This window comes from Corvus hawaiiensis, chromosome 10, assembly GCF_020740725.1.
Source record: "Corvus hawaiiensis isolate bCorHaw1 chromosome 10, bCorHaw1.pri.cur, whole genome shotgun sequence".
Taxonomy (NCBI): Eukaryota; Metazoa; Chordata; class Aves; order Passeriformes; family Corvidae; genus Corvus; species Corvus hawaiiensis.
Genome location: NC_063222.1, coordinates 18,275,794 through 18,297,745, shown reverse-complemented (window position 1 = coordinate 18,297,745; position 21,952 = coordinate 18,275,794).

Genomic DNA, 21,952 nt, shown 5'->3' with positions numbered 1-21,952 from the left:
TATCCTACATTTGTTCTTCCAGATCTCTTAGTCAGAAACAAACCCGACTCTGGAGACGTGGCAGATCTGCAGATGGGAGGTTTGCAGTTAAGGGACAGCACTGGGCTATGACATGTGGTTAGAGCTATAATGTGTGCCTGGACTATTATGGTTGAAGGGGCAGGGTGTTTTTAATACAGCTGCATAAGATAATATGTCAAGCCTTCACTGAATGCACCAGTTTTAGCAAGACGTGTGCACGTTATTCAGAGAATCTAAGGTTGAACTTGCTGAGCTGTAAATCTCAGTGACTGGCATGTAGGGCAATTCCAGGGTGTCCTGAAGCATGCCTAGGAAAAGGAGACGTCATCCTCAGAGTCCTTGGGATCAAAAATGCAGACTGGCAAAGATCAGCTGTCTCTGCTCACGCGTTTCCTTGGGCTGACTGTGGTCAACCTCATGTTTTGGAGATTTGGAAAGGATAAAATCTGGTGGGCAGAAGAGAGAGGATGCAAAAAGGAAGAAAGAAGCATTAAGGGGAAAGCAATGTCGCTGAAGACCCCAGACTGGTCTTTGGTTTCTCTTGTATATTTGGGAGGAATTGGATGTCCTTCCTGCTAAATAATGCATAGTGGAGAGCACACAAGAAACATCTCCTGCACGAATGGGAGGAACCCAACTAGAACAGCAATTAACGTGCTTTTTAAATTGGTATAGGTCAAAACTCCCCCTCCATGTCTCTTGGAGTAAGAAAAGCTGAAGTGGGTGGCCATCTCAAACGGATATGGGCAAAGCAAGTGATCAAGTGTGGTACACTGAATCATCCCTTTTAGAGAATTGCCTCAGAAAAGGCTGTGGAAAACAGAAAAATTTATCTGAGTTAAATCCCAGCTGTGAGAAACTGGCAGGTCTTGACAGGCAACTTGGCACAGTCAGTCCCAGAAGTCCTGTGGGGTCAGGGTTTCTCTGCTGGGACAGGGTCATGCTGGGAACAGGGATGGGAGCAGGAATCAGTTGTGAGGTGGGACAGGAGCCTTATGGGACACCAAGTGGTTTTGCATAATCTGGAATTGAATAAAAGCAGTGAAAATAATAAACCAGCACCCCAGAAAGAGCTGGGTAATTAACCCGTCTCTCCTGTGAACTTCTCCTGCCAGGCTTCCTCTTTGTTGTAACTGGTGTCCAGCCCCTAAAGAGGTCAGGAAGCACCTGCATTGGTATTTGCATGCACTACAAGGTTCTTGAGGCAGGGACCGTCCTTTGGTGGCTTGTGCTGGCAGCCTTCAGAGCCAGAGGTCCTGGCTGGGGAACACCTGCAAGGCAAACCTTAACAACCAGGTGCCCATCTCAGCCACTGGAGGTGAAGCATCTTGTCTCTGGCTGGGCAGATGACTCAGACCCAGAGCAAATTAGAGTTAGCTTGGGTGGAAGTGTGATATGAGTGTCTAGCCACCACTTGTGGGGAGGGTCAGTCACATCATCACAGCTCCATTAAGAATGATGCAGGCATTCTCCACCTGCAGAGAATTTGGCCCAGACCTTTTTAGTCAGATCCTTTTGGTGGTTTGATTTCCCTCTGCATTAAAGACATTAACACTGCAAGTGCCTTAGATGTTGATGTCACACACGGACCAGTGGAGATGGTGGTTTTGCATGTGCTGACATTCAGCTCCTCTGAGCAATGTCCCAAACACCAAACTGCTTTTGGAGCATCTTTGCCCCCAAAAGAGCTGCCACTGTGCTGAAATTAGAGCCAAGATCACTCTTCAGAGAATCAATTTGCTTGACAACCGTGATCCTCGGGGGATATGACATTAGCATGGTGGCTATCATCAGTCAATCTGCTGCTGAGGGCTCCCTGATCTGCAGGCATTTGAGTACTCCCCAGTCTGGAATGGGCAGCTTAAAGCATTTTAAAACTCTCAGATTTTGGGAAATCCAGTCTAAAGTTTTTCAGGAGGCACAGTGAGGAATGAGACTGAGAAACGTGTCACTGGAGATGGATATGTCTTCAGGGCTTGCAGGAGCACTCACTACAGAGTGCTTCAGGGCTTTGTGAGTTTAGGTTAAGTTCACAAGCCCCATGGACTGTAAATGAAAAGTATGATGCTGCTTTGATGTTTATTTGGCTTTCCAGAGGGTTCAGGATTCAGGCTTTGCTATTGAATGGACAGCTGTATTCTCTTTCAGGCATGAAGCAATTCATTCTGTTGTCTCTCCTGTAAAAAGGTCTGGCAAATACTTGCTTTTGCTGCACAGCCTTAGGATTAAGCTTTCCAAAAGCAAGTCTTCACCATGGGGCCTTCATTTCTGGGATGCTTGAGCACAGCTTGCAGGAGCAGCCTCTCCTTTGGAGGTCTGCAACTGCTGCATACTTCAAAGATCCCTCCAGAGAGATGCCTCAGACACAGAGCCTCTTGAAGGTCTGATCACTCCTGAAAGCCCTGGTATGCCTGTAGTGTGACTTTGCTCTCTCCCAGACCTTTGCTCTTGCTCATTCAGCCCATCCTCCAGTCCACCATTAGTTCAGCTCTTTGGTGAATTCTCTCACACACCTTTGCTCTGCTGACTTTCCTATTCAGGAAGTGGATGCAGGAATCAGCCAACACACTGGTTGTGGTGGATTAGGCATTAAGTCATTTGCATTTCCTCACTGCTGCCAATTACTACTATTGCAGCAAAAGACAGAGAGCACACACCGACTGTGGCTGCTGCTCCTGATGGGAAAACCAGAAGGGAGCACTCCTTCCGTCACAACATTCGCTGTGTACACTGACTGCAAGTCCCTGCATGCTGTCAGCTTGTTTCATGTGCCTCTCCTTCACCACAGCGATGTGCAGGCTGTACTAACCACCCCAGCTCCCTCAAAAACAGTTTGGGGTTTGACCAAAGGAAAAACACCCTCCTTGGGAAAGAGCTGATATGCAGGGAAGTGATGTTGTCAGAGCTGCTTGCTTAAGCACGTGGAGAAAACTGCTCAGGGTCAGCCATGGATAACAAGCCTTCAGATGACAAATGGCAGTCCTTGGCTGTACAGTAAGGGGTGTATGTTCCCAGCATGCTCCCTCTGAATTATTGCAATGGCAGCACTCACTTCCCTTCTCTGGGAAAGAAACAAGAGCAAAGCAAGCAAGAACTAGCAGCAGATGGTCCCTCCTGTGCCCAGATCGTTCCAGCCAAAACAAATCTACATCCCCAGCTGAAGGGAAGGGTACAGGAATAGAACAGGAGTGTGACTCAGATCCAGTGACTCAGACAGCAAGGCGAGGGGAGAGAGGGAGGGGGAGAGGCTGAACCTGGCGCAAGAGCCTCTTACGGATGACAGTGATTATTGCTATTATTCCTGCGAGTGCTTGCGGGCACTGACAACTCTCACTCCTGTTCTCTTTTTTAGGGTTGTTTTTCTCTTTTTTTTTTTTCTACGTCTCTTTCTTTCTCACTCTTCCCTTTTGTGGGAAAGCTGTGAGCACCCTCCTCTGCATATTTATCTGTTTGTGAGCTGGTAAATAGCCGGCCAAACACTTGTGTGCCAGATATCAGATAGGCTCAGCTGTTTGCATGCCAGCGGAAAATGCCACATACCCATCTTCCCTCTGTCGGGGCAGCAGCCTGCGAGATTCCAGGCACAGTCCCCAGCTCTCCTCCCCCCTCTCATCCCCATCCACTGGCCTGTGGCACTTTTGCCATGTGCCTTCCCACAGCAGTGGTTGTGTCAAATGAGGAGGATGTTTGCCCAACCTTAGCAAGTCAGATTTTGAATAATGAGCTCAAGTGCTGAACTGTTGGTATTATTCTGTCAGAGCTGCCATGCTGGTCAGATCAGCTACTGTCACTTACTCATGGCTAAGATGTTTTTGTGGGGCTTGGTTTTACCATGGACGGACAGATTCACATCTTGATACCCCTTAGATTATATGGCTTTGCAAAGCTCCTGAAAAGCACTATCACTAGAAAAACTAGGCCATTGGGTGAGATCATGCTTTAAGCACTAGGGGCTGGCTGAACAATCTGTCCCAGAAACCAGCCTTGGATTAGTGCTGTGCTGTGCTCTGGCCCTTGGCACAAGCACAGGTGGGACGAAGGGCCCAGATCCTGCCTGACCGCATTGGAGGAAAATTACCCCGTGGAGCAGAACATCCTGCCTTGCCAGGTCCCTTGGTCCTGAGCACAAGGGGGCTGAGCAGGGAGCAGAATGTCATATGGAAACCCAGACTCTGCTGTGCACCAGCAGCAATTCTGTTTCTCCATCTCCACCTCTGGTCATCCCCTGGGTGCCTTCCCCACCCACCCAGGCAGAACTCAGAGGCTTCTGATTTGTGTCAAACCCCAAACTGCTCACACTAACCCCACCAAATGAGGTCCATCCCATGGCAATACACTCCGTGAGGACTGGCACTGTATGTTGATGACCCTGAGCAAAGTCCATAGTTAAGACCTATAGTGAGCACACGCAGCTTGTGTGGTGCAATTGTGTCCAGTGGGATGTGTGGAAGAGCCAGAATGGCTGGGAAAAAATGGTCTCACTGACTTCCAGTGAAACCAGCTGCCCTAAACTGAGTAGACTGTGAGTGTAGTGGGTATCCCATACTCATTTTGGATTTCATGGGTGACCAGCACCAGAATACATCTCTTTTAGGACACAGAGGCACTTGAATACACCATGGGACCTGAAGTGGGTCCCATGACCAGTATAGTTCCTCTGGACTCAGCAGAGCAGGCTGGGGACTTACAGCTTACTCATCACGAATGCAGACACCAACACCCCAGTCCTAAACCGAGGGGTCCTCAGGGACAGAGCCAAGGCACAGAAAGGAGCATGTGCCAGCCCACGCACTACTCACCAGCCAGCGAGGACTTCAAGAAAGCCCTGTGGTCACTGGCCTAGCCAACACATCTGGGCTGAAAGAACACAAACCAAAACTTGAGGACCCCTGCCTTCTGGACTTAGAGGGCTTTCTCCTTGGGGTAGCAGAGAAAGAAGGCAGAGGCTGTCAGACCTTGGGTGACTGCTGAGGGGCATCAGGGAGATGGAATTTGAAAAGAACAGACAGGTCGAATTTATATTTTAAAATATATAGGTGTTGTTATATAAACGATATAGCTATTTTTAACTTTGGTACCCACTCTGGGTTTCATTTAACCGAAAAGGATACAGGAGGTGAAACATTCTTCAGGGCTACATGATGTAGAGGCCTAGTGGGTTGTCACACATGAACAGCTTCCCCCTTCTTTGCATGTGTTGGTGAGGCCTTGGCACATTATAGACCATGGCAGTGCTATATTTTCACACATATAATGTGCTGTTTTTAAAAAAAAAGTGATTCAGCAGTAGTGCAGTCTGCATGCACGTGTGAGTAACTCAAGGGGAAATTTAACGTAAAGCCCCTTCTCTCCAGTTGCTGCTCCAGCCCTGCTAAGGTCATGAAAATACAGCATGTGTTCTTCTCTTTTTGTTCTTGACCACCTTGTATAGGGCTGTACAGGATGAACTGCCTAAATGATGAAGGATGAGGGAGATATCAAAAACTTCAGGGTCAGGCCATCAATCTACACTGTCCATGTTGGGAGAGAGGTGAACCTTTCTTTCCCAGCCCAAGCCGATGCCTCGAAGGCACAACCTTTACAAGCAGATACACTAATGCATGATCTGATGCTGTAAGTGCCACGCTGTTATTATACCCAGAGGCTGTTTCTGAGGGAAAGTTTGGATGACTTAGATACAGTTTTTTGGTTCTTGAAGGGAAAATAATGTCTGAAGTCAAGACATTCAGGTGGGAATCAGGGGTTACTCTACAATCAAGCTCTGGCACAGACTTCCTATGTAAGTTCACTAAGCAACAGGGGTGCTAACTGTGGTGACCTAGGGTGCTGTTCAGATGAACAGGGCATCTCTATGTGAGAGTGGATTGGTATCAGGGCTGAGAGGGTTTAGGTGGGGGGGAATCATTAGACTGTAATCTGACCCACAGAGTGCATAACAATTGGTCTTACCCATCTATCCCTTACTTGTGCTCACCTAAAGCATCTCTTCCAGAAAGGTGTCTAGTCATGATCTGAAGATATCAAGAGAAGGAGAAGCAGCCACTCCCCTTGGTCATTTGTTCCAGTGGTTGATCACCTCTTTGCTAAACACGTGCACCTTGCAGCTAATTTGAATTTGTCTGGTTTCAGCTGCTCGCCAGTGGTGGTTGGTGTTTATGCTATACTCTACTACATTGAAAAGCCCTGCCACACTCTGTGTTTTCATCTGATGGAATTACTTATATGCTGATCTTAACTCACCCTTCAATACTCCCCTCCTTCCCCCTTTGGGTGCATGAAACAGATCGAACAATTTCAGTATCTTGCTCTAAGGCATTTTCTCTACTCCTTAATTCATTTCTGTGGCTCTTTCCTGCCCTCACTTTAACCACCTTTTGAATATTAAAATGTGAGCCCCAGGCCTGGTTGTGTTATCTTATCCACTTTAGTCTCAGTGCTTTATGTGGAGGAAAATTAACCTCACTGATCCTACTTACTACTTTCCCTCTCTGCTTAATCCCAGGCAGCCCTTGCCCCCATTTGCCAGGAGAGGTGTCTGTGCTGAGCCACTCATCCATAACAACCTCCAGCCCTCACTCAGGAGCTCTGCCACACGTGCAGCCAGTCCTGCTTACAATGAACAACCTTCCCTCTTCTTCCGTCCTGGACTGCAGGAATGCATTGCAAGTGAGCCCTGCTTATGCAGCAGTCACCAAACCCTGGCATGGCTGCCTCTTCAACCACCTCTCCACCAAAGATGGGTATCAATGCCTTTGTCAGTGGCCCTTTTACGTTGTCTTCCAAACTGATGATAAAAAACATAGGGTAAAGCAGGACTGAGTCCCAAACCTGCTTGGAATTTGTTGTTTGGTGACGAGTCCTCACTGACAACAACATTTTGAGATCTGTCAGTTATCCAGCTCTCAATCTGTCTCACATATCCTCTGGTTCATACTATTCTGTGCTATTTTTTAAGCAGGATGTCATGGTTTTAGCTCAATCCCCTAGTAGAAAATCTAAGTATAGCATATCTGCGTAGTTACTTTTATCAGGCAACTTTGTAATCTCCTCAAAGAACTAAATCAGGTTTTTTAAGTGCTATTTTCTCTACAACAACATTGAATCACATTCACAGAAGAGGGGAATGCTGAGAGGTTACTAAGTTTATTAAACTTATTCTTCTTCTTCTTTTATATATTCATCTGCTGTCCTCACCTAATTGGGAAGACTGATCTTATATTTTTGGTCTCTTGGATGTAGGACCTACCAGCAGAGCTACTGAGCAGGATCACAGAGTCCCCTGGCTTAGCTGACCCTCGGAGGGCGGCAGTGGCTTGGTGAGTGCTGTGGGTTTGCACTGGAGAGCACGGCCCAAAGCAACTGATTCTTGTAAAGTACAGGCAAGGCTGTTGCAGGGGTACATCTCTGCTGGCCATCTCTTGGGTTTGGGGATGTACCACCAAACCGTGCTTGCCTGAAGCACCAGCTCCAGGACAGAGGAGTGGGAAAGGGCTCTGCCCCTCCATGCTCCTTCCACCCTCCTCCAGGAGGTCTCTCAGTACCTGGTCAGGGGGATACCACATGTTCATGGTGATAAAGATCTGGAGAAGAAAAAAAGAAGGGAAGTTCTCAGGTGTTGGATGCTGTCTTTCCTGCAGAACTGCCTGAGAATTGCTATGCCCAGGTCCCTTGAGTCAGCCCCGCTTTAATATGCTATAAAGCAAACTGAAACCTTTGGGCCTAAAGTCTCACTGATGGAGTGAATGTCCCACAGGTTTCTAACACTGCCCTAAGCTAGCCTGCTTGGTGAATTTTCCCTGGTGAGTGTTGTAAAAGTTTGTTTCTCCTTCCCAGCTAGAAGGGTGCACTGCAAGGAGGCAGTGGAAGATTGTGCAGCACCTGCAAGGACCTAGTCCCCTTCTGTGTGGGATGTGTTAGCAGCTGAAGAGCTGAGCTCCTGCTTTTCTTTATGTGCTCTCCTGACTCAGCCGATCTCTGTTACAAGCACAGCTGCACTTAAGAGAAGAATATTTTATGAAGAGAGTTCAAACTGGCTCTTCTGCTGTGGTAAGTTTTCAGCTACCACCTCTGAAGCACATCCTTCCTTCCTGATGGCCACGTCAAATGGTTTTGCAAAGACACTGTGAAAAGGAGACCCAGATATGTGGTGTTTGATGGCCTCCTCATCTGCAGAAATGCTGAGTGTCCTCATCACTTCCTGTCTTTGTGTGATTATCAACAATAAAACAAGTCTGAGGGATGGTCAGATTTAATCAATTAGAAGAGAAACACCCCAGCCTATGCCTTCTGAACACCCCAGGATGCCATTGACCTTGGGGTCACGGGGGACTGGGAGGCCAGGTTTTGTTTAAATTGAGCTTTAAGTCTTTCCTAAGAAGATGGGAGCTCTCATGATTTGTGTCACTGTAACCAAGATCTAAAAAAATATGCCATGTTTCCACTGCAATTTTCTCTCTCAGATGTGCCAGCTGCTCTTTTTTCACACTTTTGCTGCACATTTACGAGAGCGAGAAGGAATGCACACACACACACGCACATACACACAGCTGCAGCCATGAGACCAGCCTGGCCTTAGCCCACACAGTGCTGTTAAGCCCAGAGATGTATTTAGTTAGAGCAGAAGAAAGAAAAAAAAAAAAAAAAGAAAGAAAAATGTTGGTGTAACTATGTCTGGATTCCCAAACACCTGCACCAGGGTTTCCTGATATTTCTGCAGACATTTGCATCAGAGATACAGCTGCCACAGTGCTCACACAAGACCTTAACCTTCATTTGATCGTGGCTCTATTCTCCTTTCATTTTCTCTTACTTAAAACAGAGCTGAAATCTCATGTACACCCAGAGCTGCAATGGTTGGAGTCCATGCTCATGAAAAGTATCCAAGTCTATTACACCAGTTTAACATCATTTAGTCAGAGGGCTGCAAGAGGCTGTATGTGCTCTGTCAGCTTAGTTTAATTTGAATACATGAAGAACAAGCTCAAACCACTACCTGTAATGAATTTTAAATAAGACTGAAAATTTGTGTGCAAAGAAAGCCTAATTTGATGGTGGTGTAGCTTTAGGACGGGCAGACCTTTCTTGCTGTTTTAAGGGAAGAGACAAGTTTTAATTTGTGGTGTTTTTATTCCCTCTGCACTATTGCTTTCTAGATGAGTACATTAGTTTATCAGATGCTGAGAACTTAAGTAAGATAACCAGGGCCAAATTCCCACCTGCTGAATACATTTAAACAGGCTTTTTTCTGAGGTGTTTAGAGTCTTCTCCTTCTACTGACTTTTCTGGGGCTTGACAATACTCACCACTGTGATCCCATACTGAAAAATGCCCAGGTATGTCACAGCTGCCTTAGACAAGTAGTGCCAGGAGTGAGAAATGTGTCAGGCAGCTTGTTCATTCATCTTTCTCAGCTTAGAAAAAAGAGAATGGGGACTACCACTTGGTGTTTCTACATGGTTTCACTCTCTAGTTCTCATGAGGTAGCAAAAAGCTGAAGATTCTTTAGAGGAAGTCAAGCAAACAATTTCAAGGAGATTTCTTAAAAAAAAAAAAAACAAGCCAACAAAAAATGAAGAAAAAGCCCAGAGCGAAACAAAACAGCAACATCTGAAATGTTTCTTTTTTTCTTGGAGATTCTGTAAAACCCCTTGCTTAACTAAACCTAGATTTGGGACCTACACCAACCTGAGACCTTCCTTTAATTAAAACCTCATCCGCAATTCGACTTAGAAAAAAACACAATGACAACAAACACAAGCTTCAGAAAAAAAATGAGATGACATCTGTTCTTTAGGCAAGACTCCTTTGTCCTGAATTCTAGAGAGCTGGTTATTTAAGGAGAGAATGATGCGAATAACTAAGATTAAACAGAAGCAGCAACACACCCTGATGCAAGCTTGAGAGTGTTGAAATTGCTCTGCTCTTCTCCCCAAAGACATTTCAGATCCCACTTCTTGAACACTGTTTATGTCGAAAGTGCTCACATTCTGATTTCCTCTACAGCCAGTTCACTGCTCTCTGCAGTCTCTAAAAGCATCATCAAGAGTTTCCTCATTAGATAATATCATCACACACCCTAATGATTAGGCTCAATGAGTCACCTTCCTTTTTGGAGTCCTGTATTCAATCCAAAATTGTGTATCCTTTCTCTCTCTCGAAGAGAACTCCCTCCACACAGAGATGTCTCAGGAGAGCAGCCCAGCTGTAGCAACAAGTTCATTAGCCAACCTATTGTGGTGGATTCTGAAACCCTTCTGTGAGATGCCAGAGACAGTCAGACCGGTGCCAGGGTTAGGGATGCTGTGTGCTGGGAGCAGTGTAGACACTTCAGAAAGGGGAGCCCTTGCCTTGAAGAACTCTGAGAAGCAAGAAGCCAGCTAAGTGGTTAGTGAAAGGCTGTGGGGATGGAGGATGATAAACAATCAGTGTAACTGTGGGCACTTGGGATGAGTAGAGAGAAGGGACTAAATATACCAAGTCTATGGGGAAGGATAAGAAAGAAGAAGAAAACGCTGAACTGAGACAATGAAACTTTTGTAGGCAACAAAGCAGAGGCTGGTAGAAGAGGAAAAGGGATGGGTCCCTCCTGTTTGATTACAAAGGCCTTTTCCTGTCATCTTGCTTGCAGAACAGGTTTTATTATTTATCTCATTTTTTTATTTCAGGCAGCATTAGCAGCAATTATAAAAATAATGGCATCTCTATTGCCATATGCACTATTTACATTCCTGTAAAGCCTACAGTCTGTAGGCAGGGGCCAGGAAGAGGGCCATTCTCCAGGGTCTGTGGCTAGCAGAGGAGAAAGGCTGGGTAAGGCAGCGACCTGCGGCCACCTGCACAAGCAGCCAACTTGGCTGGGACAGCAGACAGGAGGGGAAAGCCTGTCACTCTCAATAAGTTTTCCTCAAAGGGCTTTCCTGCCCCTCCACTCCAGCACTAGTGAGTGGTGGACTCTTCAGGACTTTTGCTGGTTTCATTTATTTTTATTTTATAAACATTGCAAAAACCAGATACTTCCCCTGGGACATGGCCGTTTGCATCCCCTTGTTCACAAGTATTTATAGGGCTCCCCTCTCTGCAGCTTCTGAATGCCTTGTGTTTTTAATTGGATCTATGCTCAGATTTACCCCTCCCGTGCAGAGTAGTTTTGTGCAGGCACACATGGCTGAAACTGAGGCAATCAAGCCCAAAACATAAATCAAAACCTCAGGTGCCGTTTAACACTTCCAACATCCCGAAACTAGGTGGAGAAACACCTTAATTCCCAGAGGGACACTTTCTAGAAGATGTTTTCTAAACACGTGTAAGACTTGCACCAAACAAGCCGCTGCCCTTTTAGGGAGGATATTTGCATGCTCCCTCTCACTCACCCAACCCACTGATAGGATATGCCACCATGCAGGAACACATCCCCACTGCCAAGCCACAGGGCATGATTCCCTGGTGTTCCTAGTGAAATGGTGACTCACTTCAGCCTCCTGGTTAAGGAACTCCTGAGCATCCCCTCCAGTATCAAATGAGGTGTATTTCTTTGCATAGAATCACAGAATGGTATAACCCTTTAGATTGGAAAAAACCTCCAGGATCATCAAGTCCAACAATCAACCTAACACAGCCAAGCCCACCATTAAACCAAGTTCCTAAGCACCACATCTACACATCTCTTAAATACCTCCAGGGCCCATTCTGAATTAGGTACCTCCTCCCCTTTGTACGCCTGGTCCTTGGAAATCCTCCACCACCACAGGGGGTTTTATAGCAGATGGAGATGTGGGACCAGCAGCCCCGTGTGACAAGTACTTATTCACAAACCAACCCTCCTCTCCAGCAGCCTGGGTGCTGCTGCACAAAGGGGTTGGAGAGGTGCCCGTTTTGGGAGTGTGAGTGCTGGTCAGAGGGCTCTATACCCTCCCTACCTGCTGCACAAGCCATGCAAAGCGAGCTTTGAGTGGAGGGTTGCTATAACCATTGGCTGCTGGCTCTCACTGAGGACAGCAGCTTGCTTGGAGCTCACTGGTATCCCTCCTCTCTTTTTCTCTCCCTGGGGAATCAAGTCTCTCTTAAGCTGCCTTCCTCAGGCTGCTGAGGACTTGTGGTCCACCTGGCTCTATGGACCCAGGACATTTCTCCCTAAGAAGGAAAGCTCTCTTTCACACCCCTCCTTCCTCAAGCATTGCTTAGGTTCCATTGTTCTCATCTTCAAAGAGGACCTCTCAAACACTGTCCAAGTAAGTTCTGCCCGACCAAGGAGGTTTTGTGCCCTGCAAACCAGGAAGAGGCACAGCTGCTCTATTTTCTGTCTGTTATGCCTTGACAATTTTTTGCTACAGTCATCCACCTCCTCCTAGATCTTTTCTCCAGAGGAGGTACTCTTGTCTCCCTGTCATTGTTTCATAGACACACGCTCAGAGATTTCCCAATGGTAGTATGTGGCAACAATGAATCCCCAGTGCACGGAAATGCACATGAAATTGTATTAGTCACACACAATTAGGCAACGCACAGTCACCATGCAATCAGGGGAAGCCTAGATGCAGGTTATTGAGGTGCAGAGGTTTTTGATGAACCACATTGTCACCCAAAGATGAGAAATAAAGCACTTTCCCTGAAAGGGTTGTACTGGGAAAATTTTTCAATTTGAATTGTATTTTAAAGGTTGGAAATTGCCCTTTTATCATTTCCAAAATGAAAAATTCATTTCATTCAAAATTACTTTTGATTTCACAATTTAAGCTAATGATTTTTTTTTTAATGTGGCATTATCAAAATGAACCAGTGTTGATTGCCCCCATAGAGCTTTTTTCCACACTTTTTTTGTAAAAATGCTTATCATCACCTATATTTTCATGTAAGGAAAAACGTTTAAACACTGAAAACATTTGCAGGACAGAGCAATCGTGAGTTGCTCAGCTCTAATGCAACAGCAATTTCACCACCTCCTTGTTACATGATTGTGATATGCAGTCTTGTCTTCTTGACATCTTCCAGAGGATTCTTGCTTTCCTAAGGAGACGTTCCTGGCTATGCACTATTTACAAGCTGCAAATCCACACCAGACCTTTCAGGACTCTTGCTAGACCATGCAGAGATGGAGGAAATGGATGTGGTTTGATTTGCCCGAGCTGGGTGGGGTCTCACCGGGACTCAAATGGTATTCACAGAGCAAAGGGAGACCTTTGCGTGCTTTTCAGTCTCCAAGTGAGATTTCCAGCATTGTTTCCAGGCTGCAATCGGAGAATTACCCATCATTATAATTCCATTATAATAACTGGAGGCATGTTCAGTAGCTCAGCGTGTTTCCCAGAGGTGGAATGTTTGCACATGCCGTAGGTGCTGCTGGCCAAGATGTTCCCTGAGACACAGGACCTCCCCCATGGGGGGCTGGGAATGCAGCCACACATGCTTGGAGGGAGCACCCCAAAATTCCTGTGTGGCATCTTGCTGACCTCCACGGAGCCCTCTCTTTGGAAAATAAAGCCAAAAAACTCACTCAAAAAAAAAAAAGGTCATCCACCTGACCAGTGTCTCCTCTGTGTTTCCTCGGATTTTCCCCCCCATCTGCACCCCCTGCCTTTTGGACCATACCTACAGTGTCACCCAACACATTCAGCTGCCACAGCAAGGCCACACTTGCAGGAGAGCCTGGGAGGTCCCTGGGCACTGCTAAGGTGTCCAGGACCATTAAATCACGTGGTCCCTGGGAGCTGTTGGAATGGGGAGCAGCAGCATTAATTAGAGAGGAGCAAAGGGGAATTGCTGGGATCAACCTCTTATGTGCTGCTTGCTTTTTTGAGCTTCAGCCAATGAAGAGTATGTGGCTTTAGCAGCTTTTGCTGATGTGGTGTGTTGGAAGTTCTGCAGAGTAAACCTTAATAGCATAATGTTTGTTCTTTTGAGTTACCACAGGACAAGGGGCTGTTGGGGGGTGCCTGACCTTTGTGTAAGTGGCCTGTGCAAGGCACCAACACAGACAGTAAATTGCTCAGCTTGGGAACAGATGCCAAGGAATCTGCATCCTAGTCTTTTCCCTTCCTGAACCATCAGTTTTTCTCCTTTGCTGTACAGAACAATTTATAACCTACCAAGACATAATGTGTCTGATGCTGACCAGAATTCTTTTCAAAAAATCTTGCATAACGTGGATGAAACTAAAACTACAGTGTGCTACAAACCAAGGTAATCCCAAATGCAGTAAAAAACTGAAAGACTGGGATTTCCCTAAGACACATCTCATGTGTCCGGGCTTCACAGGAGTGAGGTGACAGCTAGAAAAGAAGGGTGCGATGCCTCAACAGCCATTGAGAACATGACAATAAACAATTTGTTCTGAATTATCTTGCATTCAGTATTTTACAGTACAAAAAAGACAGGGCATAAAACAGGAAATGCAGAGTAAAAGCCCACTAATCACAAGCTTTTCTCAGCAAAAATAAATAAATTTTAAAAACCCAAACCAAAACCAACAGCATTAAGCCTCAAAATATTTATGTTTAAATATTATATTTATGCTCTCTTTTGAAATGCTCTTGTTTCAAACTCAAGAGGCAGGGCTGCTCAAATGCCCAGCTGGCAGCATCTCTCCTCCGCTGAAGCAAGAGTTGTATCAGTCATCTGATTCCCATCTTACATAACACAGAGCTCTGCCTGGCCACGCTGCAGCTGGACAGGGGGAAGAGAGCCTGAGCTTTGCTGAAACACATCATCACAGTGCTGCATTAGTGTTGGTTCACCACAGTGTTTCCAAAAGTTAATTCCAGTAGAGATACACAGGGTGTTCAACCATATCAAGACTTCTCTCCTCCAGCTGTAAAAATTAACAGGAGTTGGACTGCTCTGAAGTCACTTGTTCTTGGACTCATTCTTCCATGTGGGCTACCCCTTTCAGAAAGTCTGTGTGCCCCAGGTAACCTGAAAGTTGAAGTGCATACATATAAATACATAAACACACCTGTACATATGTTTGTGTCTGTGCTTATACACACACACACAGATACTTGCCATGTGTGTACACATTTTGGAGATCCCAGCCATTCTACCTTGCCTCAGGGAGCAAAGGTCTCCAAACAGGACCCAGCTGTCACTTGCACAAAGAATGTCTCCCCAAAGCAGTCTGGCCAGCTCTGATACTTGAAGATCCCTGGTCCTCACAGGCTGAAAGGCAGAATCAGGGCCCATCCTGGGTATAGCTGAAAAGTACAAAAAATGTTGTTTTGGCTGCTCCCCAGAATCTGGTACCCTTGCTCAGAGTCTCCCACACAACTGCCATGCCCACAGCTTGTACACAGTTTCCCCAAACATTTTGGTTAACAAAGATGTCCTGACCAAGAGGAAATGAAGCTCTTCCTTTTTTTCCTTTATGCAATCATACATCTGTCTCTCTTATCCTGTCACCACAGAGGAGATGTGGTTGCTGGATCCTGCGGTCACCTCCCACTACCCTCTGAAGCAGCCATGGAGGACAGTGCTTAGACAGTGTAGAGGAACAGCAGGCATTTCAGTCCAGCCATAGTGTTGTCTCAGTCTTCAGATGCAGGTTCCTCAGTGGTCCTTAAGAGCCCTTAACGTAGGTGTAGGTTTGTGAACCTGCCCTGTTCTCATGTTGTAAGAGTCCTTGTTTGTCTTAGCATAGCAGGAGTGCATAAGCACTTTCTAGTGATTTGAATTTTGTTTGTTAAAAAAACCCCCAGCTTGCTATTGTGTAGGCCACAGGAGCTTCCCACTTCACTCTAGAGTTGGTTATCATTTAAATAGGAAAGCATTAATCAGGAGTAAAGGAGAAACATCTTTTCCTTATTCCCATTAACTTCAAGAGCTCAAGGAAATCTTTCTCACAAAAGAAGAGCAAGACTTGGGGCTTTCTCCTAATGCTGCCTTTGAAGTGCCATCTCTTTTTCTGTCTCGTCAACACTCACAGCAGCACCTGTACTTGTTGGTGTATCCTCAATGAACTAATTTGTCCTGGTATGTGAAATTCAAGCCACCATAACTCCCTTTCTGCCTCACCTCTCAGATATGTGTCCATACCACAGGAGCCGAGCACTTCCCAGGGCTGTCAGGCCTGCACAGGCAGAATGCTGCTCAGTTTATGGAGCTCTTCTATTCCTGTCCTTTTCCAAGTGGAGGAGACTTTACTCAGGACAGGCTTGCACAAGGAGGGATTTACATCTTAAGGTTTTTTCACTCTCTGTGAGCTTTTGCTTCTCTCTAAATACAACACGGAAGCTCTGCAAATTGCTATTCTATGGATAAAACCCAATCTCCTGAAATCCAATCTTGCTTCTCCATTGACCTTTTTGATCCATTGAGCTTTTATGTGACTTGGATGCTTTCTTTAGCTAAATATTTATATAGTAAACATTCAATGTATGGATGATTGTTAGGGCTGCAAGCTCTGTGGGACAGAGGCTGGTTCCCTGTTTTGCACCTTGCACAGCCATAGACAACACAATGCACAGCTACAGCAACAACATTCCTATGGCTTTGGAAGGCACAGACTGTGACTGGCTTTGTCAGTGACAATGAAGCTGTTATCATCAATTGCTCTGAGAAAGAACTTTCCAAATTCATCTTTTCTGCAGTGTCTGAGGAGAATGGAGGGGGTGTTGAATTCTATCACGACAATATTAGAATGAAGATGAGTCAAATATGCCACAAGGGTGTCCATCAAAGAGCAGAGATAAAAGTACTGAATTCCAGCAGCAAATTGTGCCTGGCAGACACGATGAAATAATGCTGCTTGAAGGGAGTGAGGGGAAGTGTCACAGCACCCCAGGTGTCAGCAGTGCCTCTGTGAGCTCCAGAAGAGTGAAGTTGTCTTCTCTGCAGCGCTGCAGACTTTCTGTCTGACACTGAGTGAGTCACTGACGTGTGGCTCACTGCAGGAGTGCAAGTGCCTGACTGCTGTGGAAATCAGCACAGGTCAGGTGCTGAAAAAAATTTAAGGATCTGAGTGTCTTATCTCCTGTGACGTACAGATAATACTTCCTCTATTCCTTTGTGTGGTAAGGTCTTTGAGGAATTAAATGATTTATGCTCAAGCCTGAAGTCCTGAGCTTTGGGGACACTCTTCACTGCTACTTTGGTACAGCAATAACTGGGGAAGTCCAAAATGTGGTTTACTGTTTGTGGAGAGGGAACAGCCTGTGGGCATTGCAGCCCCAGCACAACCTCTTCTGGCTCGGGCAGAGTGGGTAAAAGCCCACGTGGGTCCAGATGATGCACAGAGAAACACGACCTGGCACACTCAATGGCCCTACCTCTGCTTTAGCACCAAGGCAAGGGAGATCTGCTGTGCTCCACTTCATGCAAACAGGACTGCCACAGTCCTGCTGGGGCAATGCTTGGGTTCCCCTCTTGCAGAATGATGGGCAGAACCACAGTGCCTGGGAAATCTTCCCCTGACGGATTGTCCGTGTCTGCAGGGCACACACCGTGTGGCCCAGCGCTTGCCAGCCAGCCCCGGAGGAAGCTGCCTATGCTGTGAAATGAATTTTTTTAACCAAGAAACAAGGTTTCCTTTCCTGTAACCCCAGACTTATGAGTCAGCGCTTCGCACATCAATTATTTACAACAAAAAGCAAGAAAAGCAATTTTAAGATTTTGTAGGATGGAGGGAAAGTGGAGCCATAGCCCACACCACTCCTAAGTTAAATGTATTCCCTTTCACTGCTTTTCAGGTCCCCAAGAAATTTTCTTTGTCTTGGTACAGTCTTCTGTGTGTAGCAACTCTAGGTCTCCATTTATGTTTAGCCTCAAGGTCAATGCAAAGTAACGTTTTGCAGTTAGGGAAACTAGGTACAGAGAGCTGAAATAATTTGGCTATACCTTTAATTCCCCATACCAGCTATGTCAGGATCCAAAAGCAGCATGTGTGCACTCCCTCCTAGGAGACAAAGGGATTCATGTGAGGACACCAATCCTGTTTGTGCAAGGTAACTGCAGGCTTTCATTTATGCACCCTTTGGTAATGAGTGCACACCTCTAGACTGTAAATGAAAATTGCTTTGAGTCACAAAGAAAATCCATGCAACTTGCAACCTGCATGTGTAACCGTGCTGCTGAGCATGGAGCCACGGAGGCTAACGGGGCCTTCCTTAAGTGACAAAGGGATCATTTGCTGCCTAATGTCTTTTCCAGCTTCCAAGAGCTGTTTGGCTGCTGTGATGATGTTGTGAGGTGGTGACAAAGGATGCAGGAAGTTCTTATGAGGAGGATGCTGTGACGAGGAAGCAAACAAGATGAGCTGTTAATGAAAGACAAAAAGCACTGAATCCCTCAGAATATGTGGGGACTTTTCTGGTGAGTAATACCAACATTTTAGGAACAGAAAAATGAGTCACTTCTACTCCACATAAACTCCTCTCATCCTGCCGTAATTTAAGAACCAGTGTACTCCCATGGAGCCTCTCACCATGGGATAGAGTAAATGACACCTCTCCCATAAGGAAGACAAGATTTCAGCATTTGCCCCAGACCCCTGTGTCCTGAGACACCTGATGATGGGAAGAGTCATCAGGGCCCTAAGGGAAAATGTGAAACACCTTTGGGCTCTGTCCAGTGAGAAGAGCAGCTCCCCTGTTCTCTCACCACCCAGCTGGCAGCAATATGCACCAAAAACTACATAAGAGATTATGTTGCAAACACCTTTCCTTCTCTTCCTCCAGCCCTCAGTTGCATGGGCAGTGTTGGGTGCTGCGGATGTGAAAACTGCCTGCCCCATCTTGTTTGGAGCGATGCAGCTGGCTCAAGTAAGTTTGGTGGGTGAAGGTCTTTGTTATGATGAGCTGGTCATGGGCTCTTGCACAGGCACCTCGCAGGAGGGCTGTGAGCAGTATCTGCAAACAGCTACCATGCAAACATCGTTATCCTTGGCAGCTGCAGTGAAAAAGCTGCAGCTTAAACGAGCGTCTGGTTCCTCAGTCTTTCCTGTGCTATGATCTCATGTTACAATGTGAGCAAACTTCCTATCTGTAAAGAAGGGAAGTAGAGAAGCCTCTGGGGAGCTGAGGTGGATTTTCCCTTCTTCCCATCAGGTGCTACTTTTAGCACAGGGCTGTGGTATAACCAGGAGCCTGGGTCAGGGTTAATCAGGGGCTTCTTGCAGCCCTGATGGTGAGATGCTAACCCTCCATGACTCTTGCTCAGTTGCTGTTGTGCCAGCAGCATGTGGTGTGGCCTCTCTGGGGTCCTGCCTGCTTTGGGACCCTGCCCTGTCCCAGCATGTCTGGGCGCTCTTGAAGAGGAAGGCATGGGAAGAGGTCAGCCTGTCCAAACTGAGCTTCCAAGAGGCAGGGGGCTGGTGCTGGCGTGGAGGGACTGCATCAGGCAAACCATTCTGGCAAGCTGCTTTGTGCCTTTATTTTTTCTCCTGCTCCAAGATCTGGGGCACCCTGGTCATTCAGGGAAGAGGGGAGGGTCTGTGTATTCCCATATAGCAGAGATCCTGGGAGACCCATGGCTTCCAGCTGGGCATATCTGGGTACAGATGAGTTTCATACCATCCTGGATCCAGTGCCAGCCATCTACAGAAAGAACAGCAGAAACTTGTCTGGATACCTTTGGGATCCAGGTGTTAATTTTGATAGTGTGGCTGTGTTTGGATTTGTGCTTGTGATTTTTCTTTTTTTAGAAGCAGAGTGGATTAGTCCTGGCTTGTGCAATTGTTGTACCACGTTCTGGCTTTGTGCTGTACAGGGCTCGGCAGTGGTGTCAGGAGACGTGCCCCTTAAGTACTCTTATTATTTATCCTCATTGTACAAGCTGCACCAAATAAGTACCAGGCATTTCCAGAGATTGCTATTGATTGGGCAACTGCGTTTACAAAGCTAATCAATAAGTTCCCCCCACCACATATTTATTTGTGATACAACTGCTCTCTTTGTGTGCCTCATGTGCTTTCCAGAGCCTGTAATTTGTCCAGTGTAAATAGCTGATTTCATTCTTTTTCCTGGGGAAAAAATAGCCCTGCTATTATAATGCCATGCCTCTTCTGGTGAGGGAGGTGTATGTGTCTTCCTGCCTTTAGGGTGGGTAATCTCACCCTTCACAGGAAGAAGATGAAGGGATGGGAAAGAGCCTTGTTGTTTCCTGAACACCAGAGTTACTGAAGTCTCCTGTGGGTTTTTGTCCTTTGGCCTTTTCATCCTACTTCTGTTTCTATCATAACAAGGCCAGCTCTTTTCACACTGCTCTTCCTGTGGCTCCGTGACACGGAAGATAACGTAATGCTGTAGCTGGGACAGAGCTGTGCAAGCTCTGGTTGGCCAGCCAGGACACACGTGCCATTTGGCCAGGCAGCTGTTCCCTGAGGGTTGTTTCCACGTGCCCTTCCACACTGGAAACTCCTCTGGATCTCTACCTCCTGTCCTCTCAGAGTTCTGCCAAATCCTGTAGACACTTCTTGTTGCTGAAATTTCTACCACTCTTTCAAATGTGACCCAGTTGATTCAAAACCTTCAAAAGTTTTTTGAGAAGGATGGATGGTGGATTATCCGAGTGTCAGTACAAAACCACTCATTTGTGTTGATGCCTGAATTGCCAAAATATTTAGAGTTCTGTTTAGGTTTCTAATTTTAAAAATTGGACATCTTCCTCTTCTGGCCTCAAATTACTTTCTTTATGCTGCTCTCCAGGCATGGTTTGCCTACAGTGAGAATGAAAAAGCACATAAAGCCCTTCTAAAGGATTTCCTCACAAACTGGAAACACCAGAATTTTGCAAGATCTGTGTTTGCAGTGGGGGACTGTGACTAAAGAGACATTGGCTTTTCTTGCTCCACTATGTCTGACTATGCCCTGTGTGAACTTGGATACGTGGAAGTCCCCAACTCTATTCTCTGCTAAGGAGAAACAGACCTACATTTGATTTTCGAAACCCAATGTATCCCACATTTCTTTCTAAAATTTCCCAGTTTTATCTGTACAGTCACCACATTTGGTCCTATTTTGCACAATTCACTTTACTCTCACACACATATCAGCTACTGGATCCAGGATGGGATTTAAATCAACAGGCTTACATGTTGACAATATTTTTCCAAGATTTTGAGAGATTTTCTTAGGAACTACTGCCCTGGCCACAGTACTAAACAAGGCCAAAACCAAAGTAGTGCAGAAAGTGGTGGGTAAGAATACTAATTATTGTCAAAATAGTAACACTGGTATCTTTATTGTATTCTTTCAGAAACTGTAAAACCTGTTGATCAGCCAACCTAAACAGGGCAACCTGAACAATCCTTGTTACAAAAGCATCTTGAAAATCAATGGCCAGGCAATAGTGTGCTCTGTATAAAATCCTCAGGGAGTTTTCACAAGTTATAGGTGCTGTTTGGCCAGTGGAGTGACTGTCCAGCTAGAGCACAAATAGCCTAAAACAAACCACAGTAAAAGCTGCTTCTTCCCCAGATGATCCTTACAGGACATGGGAAGGAGCTGAGTGTATTGGGAAGGGGCAGAGTTTTGAGGAAGCTGTGGGTACAAGGTGGGGTGAGGTGTAAGTTGTGGTGACTGTAGGGGGAATCTTGAAGCACTGACCAAAGAGAAATGTGGGGGACACTAGAGTACATGTGCTGATGGAGGGAAAGGACATGGGGTGAAAATTCTTAGATCATGAAAAGAAGAATCCTGAGCCCTGAAAAAGCTTGAAAGATAAAGGCAAATGATGAAATACTTTGTTTCTCATTCTAAAAGAACTCCATTGCCCATTTTCATGAGGTTTTTAAACAACAAAAATGGCTTTCTTTGGCACTAGGTTCAGTATAATACCATGTCCTGAAAAAGTCAAATTGACCTGTGTATAATTAATGTTTCTTTTTAATATACATGAAGGCTTGAAGCCAGTGGAGCTAAGCTCTTAAAATGTGAACCTTTGTCTTCTGACTTTGGTTGAGATTACATTAATTCAATGCTCTAGCCACAATTACAATTAACTCCTA